Source organism: Protopterus annectens, chromosome 4.part1 (assembly GCF_019279795.1).
Source record: "Protopterus annectens isolate FY-2018-M chromosome 4.part1, PAN1.0, whole genome shotgun sequence".
Classification (NCBI taxonomy): domain Eukaryota; kingdom Metazoa; phylum Chordata; order Ceratodontiformes; family Protopteridae; genus Protopterus; species Protopterus annectens.
The window spans coordinates 623,350,839-623,372,824 of record NC_056734.1 but is presented as its reverse complement, the minus strand read 5'-3'; the positions used below and the strand labels follow the sequence as shown (position 1 = coordinate 623,372,824).

The 21,986-nt window shown below is 39.0% G+C and overlaps 1 protein-coding gene across 11 annotated transcripts in view; it reads left to right on the top strand.

The window, feature by feature from the left end:
- Positions 1 to 21,986, top strand: part of AGFG1 (ArfGAP with FG repeats 1) — a 1,878,478-nt gene that overhangs the window by 539,876 nt on the left and 1,316,616 nt on the right. The gene's annotated exons all lie outside the window — the stretch shown is intronic.

Sequence of the window (21,986 nt, the reverse complement as noted above, 5' to 3'; positions counted from 1 at the left end):
TGTTTTACAAGGGATCTTAACTACACCATAATCTTCTTAGTGCCTCCTCCCCCAGTTTGGCTATGGTATTCTACCCATTTGTTAGGACTGCAGATGCATCCTTGAAGGACATAGTACAGTTTTGTACCTACCATAAATGTAGATGTCCGAGAGGTATGCATCTGCAGTCAGGATTACCCACCCTCCTTCCCCTCTGTGGTACTCCTAGGGTATTTGCCCATCTTGTAGCTAGCTGGGGGAATCTATTATGGTGTATTTGTTTGTATATATGTACATACATGTTTATTTTTGTTTGCTCTCTACTGTTTGGAATCATTTGCATTTATCCAAATTTAGCCTTCCTAGAGGGCACCTGGCATCCGGGGCAAGAAACACTGAGGAAAATGGCGTCAGCTGATGCCTTTATACCCAATTGACAGCAGCAATGACGTCGGGTGAAATGCGACATCAGCCGAGGCCAGACCCAGACTTTGGAATCCGGCCGACCGAAGGGCTGCCTGAGGCAGGACAACCCATTTGTTAGGACTGCAGATGCATACCTCTCGGACATCTACATTTATGGTAGGTACAAAACTGTACTTTCCTAGCTACCATTGTTGGTATTTTGAGTTCAGTACCATTATCCTGTTATTGATCTTGATTTTATTATTATGTGTGTTGGATTTTTGATATTATGGTGGATAAAACTATGGGATTCAAGAACCGTCTCTCTAGTGGTCCTAAAGTGCCAAAGTCTGACTCTCATGTCAAATGTGGATGTTACTTAGGGGCTTCTTATTTGGACGATGACTGTGCCATTTGTACGGCTTTTGGGCATTGTACACTTGAGCACTGAAACAGGTTTGTTCTGAAGTGTCTCATCCCCTAAGTAGAATCAGAAAAGTTTGCTGCTTCTGCTTCTAGAGCATCCCCATCTGGGAAGAAGACTAACAAGGGGACAAGAATTATAAGCCCAAAGAAAAGGACAAAGAAACAAGGAAGCGATCCTGACTGCACTCCTTCAGCATTGTCATCTGCTCTGTCAGCAAAACTTCCTAAGTTCTTAAATCAGTCAGTCACTCTGGATATGACCTCTGTCCAATCCAGAATTCCTACTTGAATGGAGACGAGATATCCTCAGGCGCTACTCTCCCCTAGACTGCATTCTCTCTTTCTCCAGGAGACATCTATATGCAAGGGTTCTAGACCACCTTCTTACATCATCTTCCTTTAGGTGTACCAGAAGTCTGTAAGAGATATGGATTTAATGATGAAGAAATTCCTCAGGTTTTAAATTCAGTTGGGAGTTCTCACGTAAGGTTTCAAGTTCAGTTGGGATTTCTCCCGTCTTGTCTCCAATAGGACCTGTGAGGTTTGGACCCCTCTCCTTTGCTTATGACTATCTTACTATGATCTGCCTTCTGTTTTTTGGGAACCTTGGATTTGAGATTTTCATGATTCTCCTCATCGGATCCGAAGTTGTGGTGGTCTTCTACTTTGGCATCTTATCTTAGATCCTGGTGGCTCTAATTTCCTTATAGGTGGACAGATCTCAGAGCTGAAGATTTGGCACTGAGTCTTGGGGGTAGGGGGTGCGACTGTGAAGTTGTCAGAGCCATCCCTTTCCCTTGAAATGTCAGCACTACACAGCTCTTCTGCTTCAGTCTTGGGGTAGGATTGGGGAGGTGCCCTGGGTCATTCTAGTGTGGTAGCTTTGGCTTCTACCAGAGTGGTTTTGGATTCTCCTTTGGCTTTTTCTTTTGAGACATGAGGTAGCCCTCTCTAAGACAGGAGATTAATCATCCTTATCCACTCCTCTGTTCCACCAACTCTACAACTGTCAGCCCTGGGGCCGGATCCTGCATAGCCTTATCCCATTAGGACAGTGGGTCACACTAGCCTTGAGACTGTCCACATTCAGGACTCCTCTCAGGCTTCCAACTCTTTTCTGGAACATTCCCCTGTTGAAGCTCCTCGGAAGCATCAATGTAAGAGGGAGGCACATTGACTCCCCACAGGTTTGGTTAACAGAAGACACTGATTTCAATGAAGGGGAGGGGTCCTCCAAATCACCCTTTGAGGATTTTTCATTCGGGGAGACTCTTAAACTTTTGAGACATAATGGAGGTTGGTCTTCTGAAGCCCCTCCTCAGGAGGAATTTGTTTCTCGAGGCTTTTGTTGCCAGCCCCACTACTTCCTGGGTGGTTCTTCCAGCTGATGAGATAGTGGACTTGATTTCTTGGATGTCACAGAACCAATCCCCAGAAAACCTAACACACATCTTGTTGCAGGAAAAGACTACTGTCACTGCAGCAAAGGCCTAGCAGTGAATTCCATGATAGTAGCAGCAGCCACAAAACTAGAGCTCTCCAAGGAGAGCTCATGTATCCCCTCCCCCTAATAGAGAGTTTAGGGCTTTAGACAGATTTGAGGGAACGTGTTTGTACGTTAGATACCTTTGCTCTAAATTTCTTGGCACATATGACAAGGTTTCTGAGGGATTCGCCAAAAGAACTCTCCAAGTCTCTGTCTGTGGATTCATGTCTGTTGAGGACAGGAAAACCGTGGATTTGCAACTGGCCACTCTTCAGTCCCTTTCGAACCCTCCACGTGGCTGATTTTCAATGCAACAGAAGGTGTTTCTAGAGCCACAGACACAAGCATCACTGTAAGAAGTCATGCCTGGGTGTGCTTGTGTAATTTTGTGGAACTTTTAAGATGTCTTATCAATACTACTTTTGATGGATCGGCCCTGTTTGGCCCTAAGGTCAAAGAAACACACTCCAGGAGTGAGAGGGATTGGAAAACTTTCTGCTGTTGGTATACAATTTTCCACCCCACTCCTCTGAGCACCTTTTCTAGAAACCATAAAGGGGATAAGACAATACGGTTCCAAAGGTCCCAGAGGTTTCCCAAGACTCTTCTGGAGATCTCCCTCAGGCAAGGGGAGGTATTCTAACAGCAGAAAGTCACCTTCTAAGCAGAGGAGGTCTGCAGATTCAAGGCTTCATAGGTCCTTTCACCGAGAAGCCTTATCCAGCATTCCTGAATGGTTGCCTGATTGTTCTCTGGAGATAGTTGGATGTGGTTTGAGGCTGGTTTAGAGTCTATTCCCCATGCATGATGACCACAGAATAGCTACAGCTTTGGTAGGGTGGTATTTTTGCCATGATTTATATAACAGCAAATAATTACAGTGCAGATCAATCTGGAAATAGTCCATCTAAAAAGGGACATTACAGAGAAGAGAGACTCTGCCAGTAGGAATGACTGTTAGGGATACAGATAATAGGTAGTAGAGCCATATAGCTGAAACACTTGATATTTTTAAGGGGTCATTTGCATATATTCCATGGGCCTGTATTACAGGAGGTGTAAGGTATCGCACAGTGAAAACTCCAGCTTGGCTAGGTTTTTCTTGTAGTTTTTACTAATTGGTTTGTCTGTGTGTCCTTTCTACTGTTTGTTTAGTTGTTAGTTGGGATATTTTGCAGACACCTTAATGGTTATGGACATCAACTGGGTTTAAATACCCTGTGTTTCTAAAGTATAGCCAAACTGTCTGCTTTTGCTGTGCTGAGGAGGTTATAAGAAGGCCGAAATGTGCACGTCTACAGCTAAGTGGCATTTGGTTTTGCTGACCTGAATTTGTCCATAAAGACTTGAAAAGGAAAAAGTCATGGACATTAAGAAGCTATATAGCTGAAACACTTGATGACCTTAGGGGGTCATTTGCATATATATCCTATGAGCCTGTATTACAGGAGGTTTAAGGTATCCCACAGTGAAAACTCTAGCTTGGCTAGGTTTTTCTTGTTTTTAAATGGGACAGCTCAAGCAAAATTAATATGAGTAGGAGGAATATTTCAATGTTGTACATGTTTACGAAAATCTGTGTAGAGAGGGCTTGGGGTAGTTTGAGCTATGCATTACATTAACATTGTTATTACATTTATGTGCATACCATTGAAGACTATCATAGTAGTTAGAAGTGCACTGTGATATTATTGGATTTTAAAGTTAAAGCATAGATGTATTTTGCATTGTGGACTGAATGAGCATTATGTTTTCATAAATTTTGTGAGTACAGCACATTTTTAAGAATATATTGTGCAGTGAATGCCATTGACTTTTTTGTATATAGTATCATAATGAGGATAACAAAGTTAGCATTTTATTGCTCTTTTCGAGTAAAAGGAGCTGCACTACAAGCCTGAACGTGTCAACTGTGTTACTTGGCACGATTTAAAATAAAAACCATGGGTTACAAGGAGAAACATTTGATCTGATATTACAGACTTGTCCTTTTCAGTTACATGTGTTCTTTTACTCTGCACAACCAAAGTAATGGAAACTGTATTAAAAAGAAAAAAAAAAAACATCGTTTTGTTGTTTGAAGTAAATAGGAACGATTGTGGGTATGCTGAGTTGCATTTTTATGAATGTTACCGTGTCCCTTTGAAATGTGTGTAATACTGGTTTACTTGGGAAAATATTTTGTAACCTGCATTGACTAACTTTTACTGTGGTAGTGATCATGCAGTACCTCAGCTAACACTGTATTTGTGTTTACTGCATTACTGTGTAAATGGCTGCAGGAAAATGAGTGTTCATTACCTGAATACAAAGGTGTCTAGTCAGAAGTCCTAGCAGTTGTTAAGGAAATGTGCATACCCTTGTAGAGCAGTATTGACCTCTTAGCTCAGGAAATCTGGATAAAGCCTGAAATAAAGGGGGAACAAAGGCTCAAAAATAGGAACAGATTTTAAATGTTGTTCTTATAAAATGACAAAATAGCTTAAATAACAAGATTTGTGTTAACATGATTTTTTTTGAAGGAAATAAAAGTCTGAAAGCCAAATGTATGTCATTTAGTGACTTCAGTCCTTAATCACTGGCAACAAGCCAAACATTTTAGTAGTAAGTGACCAAGCAAAGTAAACATCTAGACATTTTTTAAATAATGTTATATTTTGGAAGTAAAATGTTTTATCCAACATCATCTACTACAGGAACTTTGAAACATTAGGCATAAAAGTAATATAATAAGAAAAAAAAGTAAGTAAAACTGACAATTTTACAGCCAGCCCATTCTCCAAGTACAATAATGCCTTCCAGGGTGTGTGTTACTGTGTAAATAATGCCCTTCCAGGAGTGTAGAGGCCCTCTGCGGTGTTGAGCCTCATAACATGCCTAGATGAGCATTATTTACAGAGTAACATACGCTGTGGGGCATTAATGCTTGTTTAAAATTGTCATGCTATCGTCTCTCCATACCAACTCCTAATCTACAGTAGAATTCAAGTTTTCCTTTTTCAGATAGCGTTGCAAGTACCAAGACAGTTTGTATTACAATATGTTGAATGTTATAAAGCATTTCGTCTTAGTAATTCATATTTTGGCTGTAGTAGGACTGTAGTCTTCTTTTTTTTTCTATGTGATTTACTTTTGTGAGAACCGCAGCATATTAAGATGAGTGATGCAAAGATTTAGTAGATTATTTTTTTAATAAACATAAAGGGGAGGTAAGGGAAAACCCAGAGAATATTTGCAAAGCGTGTTGGGTAATGTTTTGAAAAATGAGGGCTCAGCAACTCGATAGAAGGGTTGTTTATTTTTACTAAAATATATATATATATATAGGAAACACTTGCAAATTCTCAAAATAAATGAGTGTTTGCAAGGTAAATGTTTGAGAAGTGAAAGCAACACAGTAGAAAATAAAGTTGTGTTTGGCAGTAAAATGTGTAAATTCAGCACACAACTGCTCTATTAATATTAAGTGAAATAAAAATGTATAGTTTATATGCTATAAGATTACAATTTCTCTGCAATGTGTGACTACAGTTTGAAAAAGTATTTTTGACCTTTTGTTTGCATATTCCCTTTATTTGAAGGTGTTTCTACCTATGAATGCCCATTGTTTACATAAGTCTCACTGTCCTGTATCAGTTAGCATGTCTGATGCTGATGAAATCTATTTGTTACTGATTTGTTCTACATTAGTTGTTCCAGAGTCTGTGGTGGTGGTCTGGTTGGCATCATATATTCTTTTTACTGCGGTATTGTTTGATTCTGTTGAATACTATATTAAAAGATTGTCAATGACATAGTTTGAGTAGTCCTGAAATATTTTATGGAGCAGTGTTCATAGCAAATCCTATGTATTAGCAGTACTATCTGGCAGCTCAGTGGTCAGATTCACTATGTTACATGACTCATACAGACTAGTAGCTGGGATGCTTTTCTTTGCGGTCCATGGCTCAGCATTCTGTATGAGAAAAATGTTATTTTACAACATTTAGCATGTAGCACTAATATGCTAACTTTATAAAGGTCAGCAGGGATAGCATAAACTAATGGAATAGAAATTAGTACTCCATAGTAGTGGAAAACTTGACTGATTTGGAATTTTTTTTTTGTTGAGAAAAATGCACACTTGTTAAACATGTTAATTGTTAGATGTGTCAGTGTCGCAGAATTGTGGACCTTGTTGTCATACTCTGCAAATTCTCTCTACCAAGTGGTAACTTCGGTTGTTAGGGCTCATATTGGTGTTAAATGCCTGTGTTTATCAACTCTTTCAGTGACAGTGTCCTGTAACAATTATAATCAATGCACAACTTTCATTGAATGAATGTTCATCTTAGTCAGTGATATGCATAACTATAAACACTTCACATACTGTGGTGAAATGTGCATGGATATTACATTGATCTGAATTACAGTACAACATCTATTGGTCTTTTCTTTCATGGCATACAACCTGCAGTGCAAGTCTTTCTTTAGTGTATGAAAGAAATAAACCAGTCTGCATTCACAGACTGGAAGACAAGAGAATTGAAAATGAAAAGTATACTGTAGTGTAATCATGTACTGCATATTGATTGGTATATAAAAAAAATGAAAGAACAGTCCTATTTAGAGACTGCTACAGAAGCACAGTAAAAGGAAAATGAATTTTAGAATGCAGTTTCCCTACTTTCAAACTCGTGTAGTTTAATATGCGCTTAAAGGCACTGCAAAGTATATATATATTTTCCAAGTTTTGCAAGAAACAATGAATAATAGACACAGAAATGTATGAAAGCAAGCATGGCGTAGAGGAATGCGGTCTTGATTAAAAAGTCTGTGTACTGTGTTCCTTAGCAGTCGAGATGCTGGAGGAGCTGGCAAGGGGAGCAAGAGGAGTTGAAGAATCAATGCCTGCTCATCTCTTTCAGGGGAAAGCATGGAGTATGTATGCTCAGGGTACACACATGTCAGAAGTTCTAGTGGAGACCAGAGATCACACTGAGACACTTGCAGTAGTCTCAGTGTGATCTCTGGTCTATTGGAGACCAGAGATCACACTGAGACACTTGCAGTAGTAAGGAAGGCAGGGCCTTCTTAGGGGTTGTGTCACTCATGGAAGTGGATATTGTGCTGAACCCTTTAGAGTTTAAGCATTCACAGTGTAGATGGTAAATTGCATAAGGGAAAGGAATCCACTGACAGCTGTGTGTCAGCTACATCATAGACTGTTGCCTGGTAAGGGAACAAAGGGTTGAAGTAATTGTGGTTGGCCAGATGGTTGGCAAAAATTATATGTATTAAAAAAAAAAAGTATGAATGGTACTTGCGTTTGTGACAGTCCTAATATTTCTCTGCAAGATTACGAAGATTCCAGTGATGTTTTTATAGGGAACTTGAGGGTATAGGTGTACTAAATATCTCCATGTAAATTTCCTTTAAAATAGCTATTGACAGGCATTGGGATGTGATAAAAGCTTTTTGAATATCGTGCCCAGGTTGAAAATTGCATTTTTAGTGTAAATGATGTGTACTCCTGAAAAAAAGATGTTTTGAGATGTGCCCTGTGGCTTTGACTGTGTTTTGTCAGCTACAGGCATAGCATATCTTAAGTCTTGGAAATATGTATATCTTGGAAATATAATTTTCAATTATAAAGGAATTCCCAATACTATTCTAGCATGTCCAAAGGTCAGTTGTCAATCTCCTCTCCGGTCCAGCTGGTGAATCTGGGAATCTTGAGGCAATGTTACAACTGCCTCATGTACACAGACAACCCTCTCCTCCTCCCAACAAATTCCAACACATGTGAGAGATGCAACCATATAGCCAAACTGGAGGCTAAGCACTCTCAACTCAGTACTGGCATAACCAGTCAGGAGGAGAAGGAAACCACACTCACTACAATTCCAGTCTCACATAGACCTACCACGACAGCAAACCAAACACATAAACACACAAAAACATACTCGGAGGCTCTAAATAAAAATCTGCCTAAGCAACAGAGACCTCCAAAGCAGACACCCAAGCAACCGCTACCCCAAAACAAAACGCGTGCAACACATAGCTCACAAAGCCAGTGTGCCGAACAGTCACAACCCTTAAGGCTAAACAACACACCTGATACACTTGTAATAGGTGACTCTATCGTCAGGCACACTGACGTCCTGCTCACCAGGTTGAACAAGGAGAAGGTCACGGTGAGCTGCCTGTCGGGCGCTAGGATCCGCCACATAACACAAGCACTCAGGTCACTCCAAGGCAAGAACAAATATGACTCAGTCATTGTCCATGCTGGTGTGAATGACCTGAGACGTACCTCCCTGGACTACATGAAAAGAGACATGGAGGATCTCTCTGAGCATGTAGCCCAGGCCGGTATGACCCTGACCTTGAGTAGCATCTTACCCTCACCAAGAATGATGCCACAGTATGAAGACAAGATGATCAATTTCAGCAATTGGCTTAAGTATTGGTGTCATTCAAAGGGGATCCAGTGCCTGTCAGCCTGGGATGACATGCTCGACAAGCCACGATGCTTCGCTAGGGACGGCTTGCACCTGTCACCCCTGGGCTTCCGGATATTGGCAAAGGCTCTTGCCACCCCCATAGTGCCTTTTTTAGGAAAGGCTCAAAAGACAAACCCACCTCCATAGGTATCACAAGGGATAAGAAACTGAGTAATGCTACTCAATGCCAGAATTCTAAACCTCAAGATGCACGCACTCGAAACTCTCCGTAGCATGGAGAACATCGATATCCGTGCAGTAACAGAAACCTGGTTTAAGGCTCCCGAGAGCACCCCAGTACTACCAGGTTATACCTCATACCATGTTTTTCGGCCCCAAAACTTGGACCGAACCACAAAAGGAGGGGGAGTATCAGTATTCGTCAAAGATACCCACACCTCCAGGTTGGTGGCACAGCACGAAGCATCAGAGACTATCCATGTGCAACTAACAGTGGGTAAAACTGCCTTCCAGTTTATAGCCTGCTACAGACCACTCTCCCAAACCCAGGAACCTCACTCGGCCTTCCTGAGAACACTGGAAAATATGAAGGTCTCTCCAAACACCATTATATTGAGCGACTTCAACTACCCAAACATAGACTGGGAGCATTACTCTAGCTCCAACACCCTAGCCCAAAGGTTCCTAGAATTTATAAACTCAAATGCTATGGAACAGCTTGTTACCACTTCCACAAGAGGGGAAAACATACTGGACCTGATCATCACCAACATGGGGACTCTATGCTCCAGACCAGAAGTATATCCCTCACTGGTAAGATCAGACCATAAACTAATCTCACTAGATATTCACAACCCGATCACAGCCCCTGCCCAGAAAACCACAGTGAAAAACTTCTCTAAAGCAAATTTCACACTCCTCATAACCGAGGTGGAATCCTTCAAAGCCCCCGGGCCTGTGGAAAATACAGCCCAGACGGCAGAATCCTTTATAAACGCATTCTATGAACACCTTCAGGAATGCATGGATCATGCAATCCCAAACAAAACCAAGATCCAATCCTCCAAAGACAGGCGTCCTGTCTGGTGGACCCCAGCCATAAACAAACTATACAATAAAAGGAGGAAGCTACTACATGATAGAGCAAAATCCCAAAAAGGGAAGGCATCTCTGATCAGTATTGGCAAAAAACTATGGGCACTCATAAAATCGTCTAAGGCCAGCTTCGAGAGGAAAATTGCACAGGACACTAAGGATAATCACAAGGCTTTATTTAGTTAGAAACCTGGGTGGGAATTCTCAGATATGCTCAGAATTAGTCCAAAATGACAAAAAATACACCGAACCCACAGACATTGCCAGCATCCTAGATGACAGGTTCAGCGCAAACTTCTCCCCCCCTTTCCCACCAAAAGGGCAAATATCTATCCCAGCAGAGTGCTGCCCCCCTGACCCTCTCCAAAGCAAAAAAACACAGCATCAATGGGACCAGACGGTGTCCCGGGCTGCGTCCCACATGAACTCCAAGAACTAAACCCAAACATAAAACTGCTGTTCAGTCTCAGCCTTACTACAGGATATGTACCCAAAGAGTGGCATACAGCAATAGTGGTCCCTCTCCACAAAGGTGGTGCCTCAACGGATCCTGGAAACTATCGCCCCATAAGCCTGACTAGCTTGGTCTACAAAGCTATGGAAAGGATCATCATGGACCTCATAAATAAAGATATTGGGGACCTACAGACACTGGATCCTACCCAGTTCGGCTTTGTTAAGGGCAGATCCTGCCTCTTAAACTTGGTTGATTTCTTTGAAACAGTCACCAAGGCCATTGATGAGGGGAAGGTGGTCCACACAGCCTACCTGGACCTCGCAAAAGCCTTTGATACAATACCCCACTCGGGCATTATAGATAAGCTCACCAGCTTAAACATAAACCCCTATGTCACTAGATGGGTTGCAAACTGGCTCAAGGACAGGACCCACATGGTTAGAATTGCTGGAGCCATGTCAGACTCCAAACCAGTTACAAGTGGCGTCCCACAAGGCTCAGTCCTGGGACCTCTCTTGTTTGGTATATATTTCTCGGAGGTACAGGCCAACACGGAAGGACTGTGGCTGACCAAGTTCGCAGATGACTACAAACTGGGCGCCATAATTGACTCTCCAGCCGACATAAGCATCCTCCAAAAGGGCCTCCTAGAAACAGACAACTGGTGCCAGAGCCATGGCCTCAAGCTAAATGCCAAAAAGTGTATAGTCATCCACTTCGGCAAAAACAAAGTGCCCACAAATTACCACATAGATGGTACTCCATTAAGTACGGAAGTAATTGGGGACCTGGGGACCCAAGTTGATATCAATCTCTCATTCGACAACCACGTGGCCAAAGTGGTTAGAAAATCATTTTATATAGCCCACCTAGTCATGAAGGGATTCACATCTAGATCAGGGGAGGTCATCGTGTCTCTTTACTCATCCCTCATCAGGCCCATAATTGAGTACAATGCCTCTTTTGGGATGTACCTTACCAGACACCTGCAGCAACTGGAAAGACCCCAAAAGTACCTTACCAAGAGGATCAAAGGGCTCAAACAGGTGCCATATGCTGCCCGGTTAAAGAAACTCCAGCTCTACTCAGTGGCATACCATCTGCTCAGAGGCGATATGTGCCTGACGTATAAAGCCATGTCCAACCCGGAATTAATGGACCTGCTGCACCTCAGAAAATCCAAATCCCATCAAGCTACGGGCTCGAGAGACTTGACCCTCAGCACTGAAATAAATAGGTCATGCTGGAGGGACAGATTCATAACCCAGAGGCTCCCTTCACTCTGGAATAAAATCCCAGTCCAGGTTAGGCAGAGTCCCTCATTGACTCTCTTCAAGAGGAATCTTGATGAGTGGATGGGAGATCGTAGATTTACTCTGGGTATCACTTCTGTGTCACTGTTAGACAGATGCATAGTATACTAACCTCGAAAAAGGGCATAGCAAAATTAATTTTAAAATGGGTGGCGAAAGCCAAACACACTCTGGCTAGGCTTGTAAATGCCCTAGGGCAGATGGCCTAGTATGAACCTATGTCTTGTGGCTTTGACTGAATCCATATTGTCAGCTGCAGGCATAAAAATAACTTGCTTTTTCTCATCCTCTTAAACTTTTGTGTGGGGTCATGGATTTTTTTCATAATGGCTACTCCCCAGTGAGTTGGCTAGATGTGTTCATAATTTTTTTGATGGTAAGCATCATTAAAAATATATTTGTACATGACTCATTAATAAAATAGTTACAAGATGTTATTTTCATGTGGATTCTTGATTTGCATTACCATGATTTAAGAACTTAAACCCATATTGGTTATTGAGCCCTCTTAAATGATTCTTGAATGTCAGAACTTTTTCCTAGGTATTATTTTGCAGGTACAGTATTGCTGTACACAACCACTGATGCCGAAGGTATTGATATTGGCACATTGAAAACATACTTATTGAAGGTAGATGAAGACTGAAAATGCAGTCACTGAAGAAAGGAAAACAGTCTCTCTCTCGCAATCACTCAACCAAAAAGCAAAGATAATGAACCTGCCACTAACTTCAGCAACACTGATTAGCAGTACTGATGGGGAAGTTTTTTTTTCTTAAGGTAATGAGCAGGGTTGGGATTAGGAACAAGGCTGGAGTTAGCACTCGTGAGTAATGATGGACAGGGGACTTCGCCCCTCCTGTACCACCTTACTCAAGGATGCCAACTCTAACATATGTAACACTGTACATATTTTACTAAGAGTGCCACTAAACAAGACACACACACACACACACACACACACACACACACACACACACACACACACACACACACACACACACAATTCCTTAACCAGCACATCTATCCCCCTTCCCTAGCCCTTACTCTAACCCATACCTACAGGCAGTTGCACATGCGCACACTCCCACTCCTGAAACTTTAAGTATATCTGAAAATTGCAGCATTAACAAATGCTCCCACTTACCATGACTGCAAGGGTATCCTCTACAGAAAAAGAACACTCTATTCATCTGTTCATTAACTCAACAAAGAACACTTTTGGCAAATTTACTCAGCAGTAAACTCCTCTGGTAATGCGAGTACTTGACAAAGTGAACTGTGCACCTGTGTATTACATATGTATTGTTATACATCAAGCAATAAAATGCACTGTAATTGAGCTATGTAAATACAGATAAAACCATAAACAAATTCTACTTTTCAGTGTTTTCTTGCCGGGGGTAAGCCCTGTTGTGTCTCCAATACCCCTACAAGTTTATACTAACTCTGAGGTCACACAGCAATGGGGATGGAATGAAACTCACAAACATGATCAGTTAGATTGTCCCATTAACACAGCCCTGCAGAAATGCAGTTAACCTGTTAATCCACCAGCTGGATTTCATTACTTTGTACTCCCCAAATGGGTACATTGATCAGGAGGGTGTGTGTGTGTGTCTCTGTGTGTGTTTATATATGTATATGGTTTCACTTCATAATCTCGAAATGCTGAACTCTCAAATTTCAGCATTCCGAGACCATGAAGCTGAAAATTAAGAATGCTGAAAGTGCATAAGAGAGAATTTGAATATCTCAAATCTGCGCTTATGCATTTCCGGTACGTTGCGTGAAGTGTTTGGCTGGTATGGTGTTTGAAATTGCAGGTGAGTGTTTGTGTGTGTTTTTGTACGTTGTATGTGTGGGTAAGGGGATTTCTTGGTGTTTGTGTATTTGTGCGCGAGCGAGTGTAGAATGCCATGTTGTGAGTTTTATTTTTTCGTTATGTGCGATTTTGGAGTTAGTATATATAAGTAGGGGGTTGTGGAAGGTGCAGGGGAGCTTGTCTCCCTGTTTATATGTAGTGTAGGGTTGTGTGATTCGTGATTGTGGGTTTTGGTTTTGTGAATGGTTTGGCTTCATAGTTTCAGAAAGCTGATATTCGAGATTTCAGCATTTCGAGGATTATGAAGTGAAGCCATATATATATATATATATATATATATATATATATATATATATATATATATATATATATATATATATATATATAAATAAATAAATTATATGTGTATGTATATATACACATGTATACACACACCCCGTACTTGAGTATAGTTGTATTTGATTTTGTGAATGTTAGTAATTGTTTTTCAGTAGTAGGAAACAAGATGACTTGCACACTGAACTGCCTTAGGGAATTATGTGTACTTTGAGAATATTTGTAGCAACTGATGAAAAATGAGCTTTTGGTAATCTGCTGAAAGAAACAGCACTCTGTTGTAGCAGATTAAATGTTGCTAGATCCTTACTTGTAAGTTGTAAAGTTCCTGTGGATGTATATATATATGGCATAGTTAAAAAAAAAAAAAAAAGTTGTGGTGGTTGGACTTGGAACATGTCTTATGCAATCTGTCCCTGCAAGGCACATTGTATGAGAAGTTGCTACAATACCAAATTCAATGCAGTTGAAGTATTCTTGAAGTTTCTCGGTTATAGAAAGAAGTATGTCATTGTCTGCAGCTATACAACAAGTCTGTGTAACAGATCTTTGTAAACAGCATATGCTGTGTACTGCAAGTTTTACTAAAATGTTCACAGCTGTTGTTCTGTGGTCTAAAAAAATGGTTCAAATCAAGTAGCAAAGTTAATTAAAAAAAACTCGGAATAGTGCGGTTAGCAAAAATAAGCAGTAAAAAGGAAAAACAAGGTACTTAATCCACTCCGTCTCTCTTTTCAGAACATAGTATTCCATTTTTGCTAAAAATATGATTACAGTTGGAATTTCCTCAACCTACTCCTGTTTTTTTCCAGCTTTGGAGGATGTTTTTATTGTATCCTGCAACCCCTAAGAAGGCAGGTAGATTGTATAAAGATCCTTCATCTTGTATATTTTTATCTTCTAATCCAAGATGCAACTTTGCAGGGGTTTACTTGCCAAATCCTCCTTTGGCTAAACATTTAAATAAATGCTAATCTCTTCTCTCTCTTTTTTTTTTAAAACAATTTTTTATTTGATTTTACAACCAAAAATTAACAACCAAAGCAATTCAAACATGAAAAAGAAAATCAACTACATATAACTATGTACAATCATCCATGACAAAATCAGCGTATAAATAAATATATATATATATATATATATATATATATATATATATATATATATATATATATATATATACATATATACACACACACACAATTAATTTTAGTATTTATCTAATAAAATTTCCAGTTTCTGCCAGGATAATCTTTTATGACTTGTATTGGATGTTCTAATGAAGTTGGTTTGCATTTCTTTTTTATAAACACATTTAGCTAATCTTATAAAATCAGTGAATAAAAGTTCTTGTTTATTCCACCAATTTAGTGTTATTATTTTCCTGGCGATGGTCATTATTGATCAGAGGTATTTGTTTAGGAATAGCACTTGGGATAGGTACATTGAATAATATCAAGGAATCAGTAATTTGACAATTGTCTGGCCACAACGCCTTCACAAAATGTATGTAAATTTGTTCCAAAATTATAAAATAGTTCTACACTCTAACATATGAACGCAATTAGCTTCCAAACTTTCACCACATCTCCAACATTTCCGTACATTTAGTAATAATGGCGACTTTATGTGGAGTAAAAAAACTATGAAGAAATTTCCAAGTGAACAACTTCCAATATAAAGATGTGGTGCTATTTACAGATTTTTAGTAACTGCTTCCTATTAGCGGCAGGTAGGGGTTCTTTATTAAGCTTTGTAGAGTAACTCCAAAAGGTTGTGTCAAAAGATAAAAAATAGTTACATAAGATTTTGTATATAGGGGAAATACGTAGCTGCTGTTCAACGTTCGAGTTACAGCACATAAAGAGTTGCAGCAGAGTTGGTGTGAAGTCTGTATCTAAGCTTATTAGAAGTCTCACTTTACATTCAATGAACTGTCGTAGAGACTTTAAGGATAACCAGTTATCTTGCTTAATGTTATATCTAGCTAAAAGAAAGTTTATTGAATTTTGTTTTCATCTATAAATTGATGTCAACCTTTTTAATTATTGTCCTTAAGATTTAACATTTTGTTGGTATTAAAAGACTCTATACAATCTGGAGTGTAAGTGATGGGAAATGTAAGAAAAAATAGTTGTTTAACACAATTACTTTATATTATAATTCTGAAAGCACACAAGATTTGATTTATGCCATTGGAGAAATTAATACATTTCTTACTGTAGATACAAAAGTCACAGAGTAGCCAATATATTTTACTGAACCTAGTGGAGAATTTGTGTTTCATCCCTACTACGAGAAGTTATGTATACTTCATGTAACAGTTTCCAGCTTGAAATTTAGGTAGGATTAAGCCAGTGTAATGTTATATTGTTAATGGATTTTGAATACAATTCAATGTCAGGAAATCCAGTCCCATTACTATCCCAAACTCTAACATGCCAGTTAAACGCTATCCTTGGTCTTTGAGGAAACCAAAAGAAATTAAGTAATAAGGCATTAATTTGCTTAAAGAATTTTTTAGGAGGAGTTAAAATTAGAGATTATATATAGAACAAAACTTTTGGTGAAATGACCATTTTTATCAATGTAAGTCTATCTTCCATAGAGAAGAACATTTTATTCCAGTTGTTAGATTAGTGATTATGGTTAATAAATTAGTATAATTTAGAAAGACCGTCTCCTTCCAGGTGGATTTAAATGTAATTCCTAAATATTGTAACATATTATTTTCCCAACTGAAATTTTTATAGTCTTTTCGAAGCCTACTAACTTTCTTATTGATTAGTAGAGTTTCAATTTTGCTCTGATTAAATTTTAGACATATTTTTTCAAAAAAAAAATATTGATTTTATGATGTATTGTAAAGAAGAATCTAGATCTCCACTTGTTATAAGGATGTCATCTGCAAATCGTTTGATTTTAGGGCAGTATTCACTGTTTAAGGAAAATCCTTTTATATTAGTGTCACTTATATAATTGGCGAACGGTTCTATTGATAAAGGAAATAAGGGCGACAATGAGCAACCTTGTTTTTAGTGCCTTTTAAAAATTTAAATGATGATAAATATGATCCAGTTTTAACATAGTCTTGGGAATTCTTGTATAACTTTAGTATTAGATTGGTAAATTCTGGGGAAAAAATTATATCCTTTGAAAAATTTTTGCAGATAAAACCAACTAATAGATTCAATGGCTTTATCAGTATCTACGCTAATAATAGCAACCTGTTTTTGGTTTTGTTTGCAATATCAATCATGGACAATAATTTTATAATATTGTCATACTTTCCTATGTAGACTTAAACCAGTTTTGATCATAATCTGTTAGACTGGGTAGTATGTTGTTTAATCTCTTTTCCAAACAGTTATTAAAAACTTTGTAATCAATGTTTAGCAAAGAGAGAGGACTATAGGATGAACATGGCTGCAAATCTTTGCCTTGTTTTAGAGTAGGGGAAATGATATTATATTTTCAGGAAGGGGGACCTTTAATTCATGTTTAACAATAAAGAATGTATTTAACAAGATTCTAAGTGTCATATCCGTCAAAATTTTGTAAATTTCTGGGATTATCCCATCCAAACCTGGAGCTTTATTTTTTAGATTTTTAATTTGATCTTTCAATTCTATTAATATTATTGGTTTATCTAATATCTTATTTTGTTGATTAGTTAATTTAATATTTTTTAAAAATGTATCTATTGTCTTATCATTCTCTAGAGATCAAATTCTATCATTTATTGAGTTGCATTATGTTTTAAACGCTTCTAATATACCCTTTAAGTCAGTTGTTTTTTTCATGGAGTTGGTGACTGTGTATTTGATTTCATTAATATGATTTAAGTTATTGATATGTTTGGTTCTAATGGCCAGCTTATGTAAGTGTTTAGGATTTGTAGATTAGGACTGTAGTTTTAGTCTTTCTAAGTTTATGGCAACTTTGTAATTTAATACCTCTAAGTGTTTTTGTTTTAGGTTTAACAATTCTGTATGCGATTGCCTATCATTTGGTTTTAATTTTGATTTTAAACTATCTGTTTAGTTTGCAACTCCAATAGTTCCATGTCTCATTCTGTCCTTTTCAAAAGGTACCAATTCTTGATTCTACCATACAGATAAGCCTTCGTGTATCTCCGTGTGGTATCCATTACTTCACCATTATTATTGATTTCAAGAAATGCGTTCACTTCGGTAAGAAACCATCCCATAAACCCTTTAATATTTATTATATAAGCTGGGATTCTTTGCCAAAATATTAGCTCATCATTTCTCATATTAAGATTAAAAAAAGGGCAGTATGATCAGATAGTGGACATGTGGACATGACATTATTAAAACTTCATTTATTTTGGAATAAGAACTATGTGAAACAAAGACCTTATCTATGTTTGTTTGGGTTCCAAATCTAAAGGAATGATGATTATAGTTAAGTGAATTTGCCAATTTTAAATCATATGGATCCCTAAGATTTATTGAGGAGATGTAATTATTTCGTTTTTTAGATTGTGGTGTTATTTTAAGTTTATTAACTCTGTAAGTGTCTCTATCTGCTAATAAACCGTTAAACTCTCCAGCTGTAATTATTTCTCCCTTAGTATACTAAGTAGTCGTATCAAGGTATTTATTCACCAGTCTAGTTCCCAGTCCAGGTATCCAATAGGAATTGACTAAAGTATAGCATTTTTTTATTGATTTCTAGTACCACCAAACATAGCATTCCTTCTTAATCAGAGAATGTATTCATGATTTTGGGCATAGTTGGAGAATTTTTCCACAATATAAGAGTACCTCTTTTATTTTTGTGGCAAGAGTCAATAAGTATACTATAGCCATTAAAGGATGTTTTATCTAATTTTTTTTCAATAGATGAATCTCCTGTAGGAAAATTATTTGTGCTTTGTATATTTTAATACATTTAAGCAAACACACTTTTTTATATTATTGTTTAAACCATTAAGTGATAGACACTTGTAAGCTAGCATATGAATAAGGTAAATTTAAAAAAATCTGTAGTATGCCTTTTGATATAATAGTTGGAAATAACTTCTTAAGTACTTTATCATGGATGAGACAAAGAATTTGACTATTAACTTCTGAAACATTTTTATATACAGAAGCATACGTGGAACATAAAGTTCCAGGTTTAATTAAATTATTAATCAAACCACCCATAATCCACAACTCACACACCAAATACATTATTTTCCAGCAATCGCCTTGTATGTAGATTGTTAGTATCAGCTGCACATTTGTGATTTTATAGTAAGTCAATGTGAATCACCTTTAAATGTATATGCTTACTAAACATGTTAGAACCTAGATACATGCAGTATATATTTAACTACTCCAGGGTGAAATATAAAGTGAGCAGCTAATATAAAAATTAAACATTAACTTTATAATTTACATATATTCATTCCAAGTATGATTGACTGTGTTTATATCATGGTTAATTAGTAGTCTCTATATTCCTGCTGTTTCTATATAGTTGCACCAGTATGTAGACTGGGGTGTGTGAATAAAAAAATAAAATCAGCTTGGTAGATTATTTTTAATAAGTGCCGTAGATATGAGTCTCAGCATCATTGTGAGGACCATAACATAAAGATAGCAAACTTTATATGGGGGATTGCGAATTGGGACTTTCTCATATTCCAATGACCACCATCTAATTATATATTTGAAAACAAGGAGATAAACATTTTTATGATTATCACTACTTGTTCTGCTAAACCAACAAATGTCTTGATGTTCATCGTGTTTCACTGTTGCAGTCATCACTGTAGGGTTCTTCCTGCCGGCAGGCAGCCCTCGGTCGGCCAGAATCCCAAAGTCTGAGTCCACCGTCGGCTGTTCAGTCATGCTCCCTGACGTCAGAGCGCCAGGAGTACAAAGCTGCCAGCCAACGCCATGTTCTCCAGTCTTTCTTGCCGTGCAGTGGAAGCAGTTCGCAAGTGTCGGTCGGCTGACTCCTGATATTTTTTGTACTTCAGTCCGAAGACTGACTTCTTCACAAAGCTAAGTACCCCGTTGGGGAAACTTTTTTCTTGCTCCAGTCCGATGTCAGAAAAAGTTAATAATTGCATTTCATGTGGGAAGCAAATACCTCATAAGGATTTCCACTCTTACTGTATTCCTTGTTTAGGCCCTGACCACGACGTAGCTAGTTGTCGGTTTTGTGCTAGATTTAACCAACGTACTATTAAGCGGAGGTACGATTTTGCTTTTCACTACTTTGGCAGGCGATTTAATTATAAAATATCGTCAGACACGCTTCCGACTACCGGAGTTCACAAACGACGCAAGGATAAGGACAGGCCTCTGAGGTCCAAATCAGATGACGTTTTACAAGCAGAGCCAGCTACAGGTTCGGCCGTCTTCAGTGAGGTGCTTTCGCAGCCCCTGTCATCGGCCATTTCAGAACTGATTGCCGAAACGGACTCCCACGAGGAGCCAACTAGGCCTTTGAGTACTCCAGCTGTAGGACTTTCGGACAATGCTCCCTTGGATGGGTCCGGAGCCGCTGTGCAGGTACCAGCTTCCAAGGGGGTTTTCAGGCTTACTCAGCTTCTGATACAAAGGCAAAGACTCCTCCTAAATCTAAGACACCAGCCCAGGCCTCTTCTGATCTGGGACCCAAATCTCAGAAACAGCTACTTAAAATGGCGGAGGACTTACTAACCATGATTAGGGGTTCACATCCCCCTCCAGACAAAAGGCCAAGGCAAGAATTGGATTATGAATCCTCTGATCAGGCATCTATTTCTTCAGTGTCTTCCTCTGAACAGGAATATACTTTCCCTCCTTATGAGGATTCTGATGCTGAGGAATCCATTCCATCAGCTTCTCCCCCTGAGGATTTTTCTTTTGGGGAAACTTTACATGACATGAGGGAACATTTTCACTGGGAAGGACAGGAGTACTCTGAATCTAAGAGAAGGCTTAAGGATTTCCTTCTTCTTCCACAACATAGACCCCTGGCTATTCCTCCTATTTTGGATATTGTGAATGATGCCTTTTCTGAGGCTAATTTAACTCCTGACTCCTTTCCTCCAGCCCCTGCTAAGCCTGACAGATATTACAGGGTCCCTGACTCCCACCAGTTCCTTTACAAAAATCCTACTGCGGATCCAGAAACAATTTCTCAGGGTCCTAAGGGTGTTAAGGCCGCCTGTGCTAAAAACCCTATTCTGACAGATGAGGATTCTAGAGCTTTGGAGAGATGGGGCAAAAAAGTGTACACTTCTGCTACTTTATCTATTAGGGCTTTAAATTGTCAATTTCATATGCTAAAATATCAGCAATTCCTGCTGTCTGTTATGAAACAAAAGCTAGGTACCATTTCTGCATGTGCAGATAATAAGGAATTACACAATTTGATGCATGCTACTGAACAAGTGGGGAAGCATGGTTTACACTGTGGTTTTGATGCCTTTGAGGCTTCATGCAGGGCGGCTACCACTGGCACAGTCATTAGAAGGCATGCTTGGTTAAAGGAACAAAACTTACCTGATCAAGTGAAAGCTAAGTTACTGGATGCTCCTGTTATGAAGAGGTGATAAAGAAAATGGAGGATAAGGCAAAATCCATACAAACGGTTAAGGATTTCATACAAGTTCAGCCCCCAAGATTTTGCAGAAATTGGCCAACAAAAAATTGGTCCTTTCCCAGCTCGAACAGGCCTCAGAGGGGTAGATATAGGCGTTCCAGAGGGGGGACCCAAGCACAGACCTCTTACATACCTAGACAGTGGAGTGCTTCCACCCCCAGGGTTGGAGAGGACAGACCTCAATCTTATAGAAAACAGGCTCAATGACTCCCCCTGCATGGCTCCAGGAACTTCTCTCCTGGAAGCCCCTCTAGGAGGAAAACTCTCTCTTTTTCAACAAAATTGGGCTTTCATAACCCAAGACAAGTGGGTTCTGGATGTAGTTTCAAGAGGTTACAAATTCCACTTTCATACCTTGCCAAGACCAAACGGATGGCCAGACCTACCAAAACACCAGTGGGCAGAGGCATTAAAACAGGTGGGATTCCTCATGGCTATTAGGGCCATAGAACTGATTCCACAATCAGAGACTGGGCAAGGCTTTTACTCAAGGCTCTTTCTAGTTCCCAGAAAACAAAATTCATGGAGACCCATCCTGGATCTGTCAGTCTTAAATACTTTCCTGGAGATACCAAAGTTCAAGATGCTTACTCTGCAGCAGCTCCTG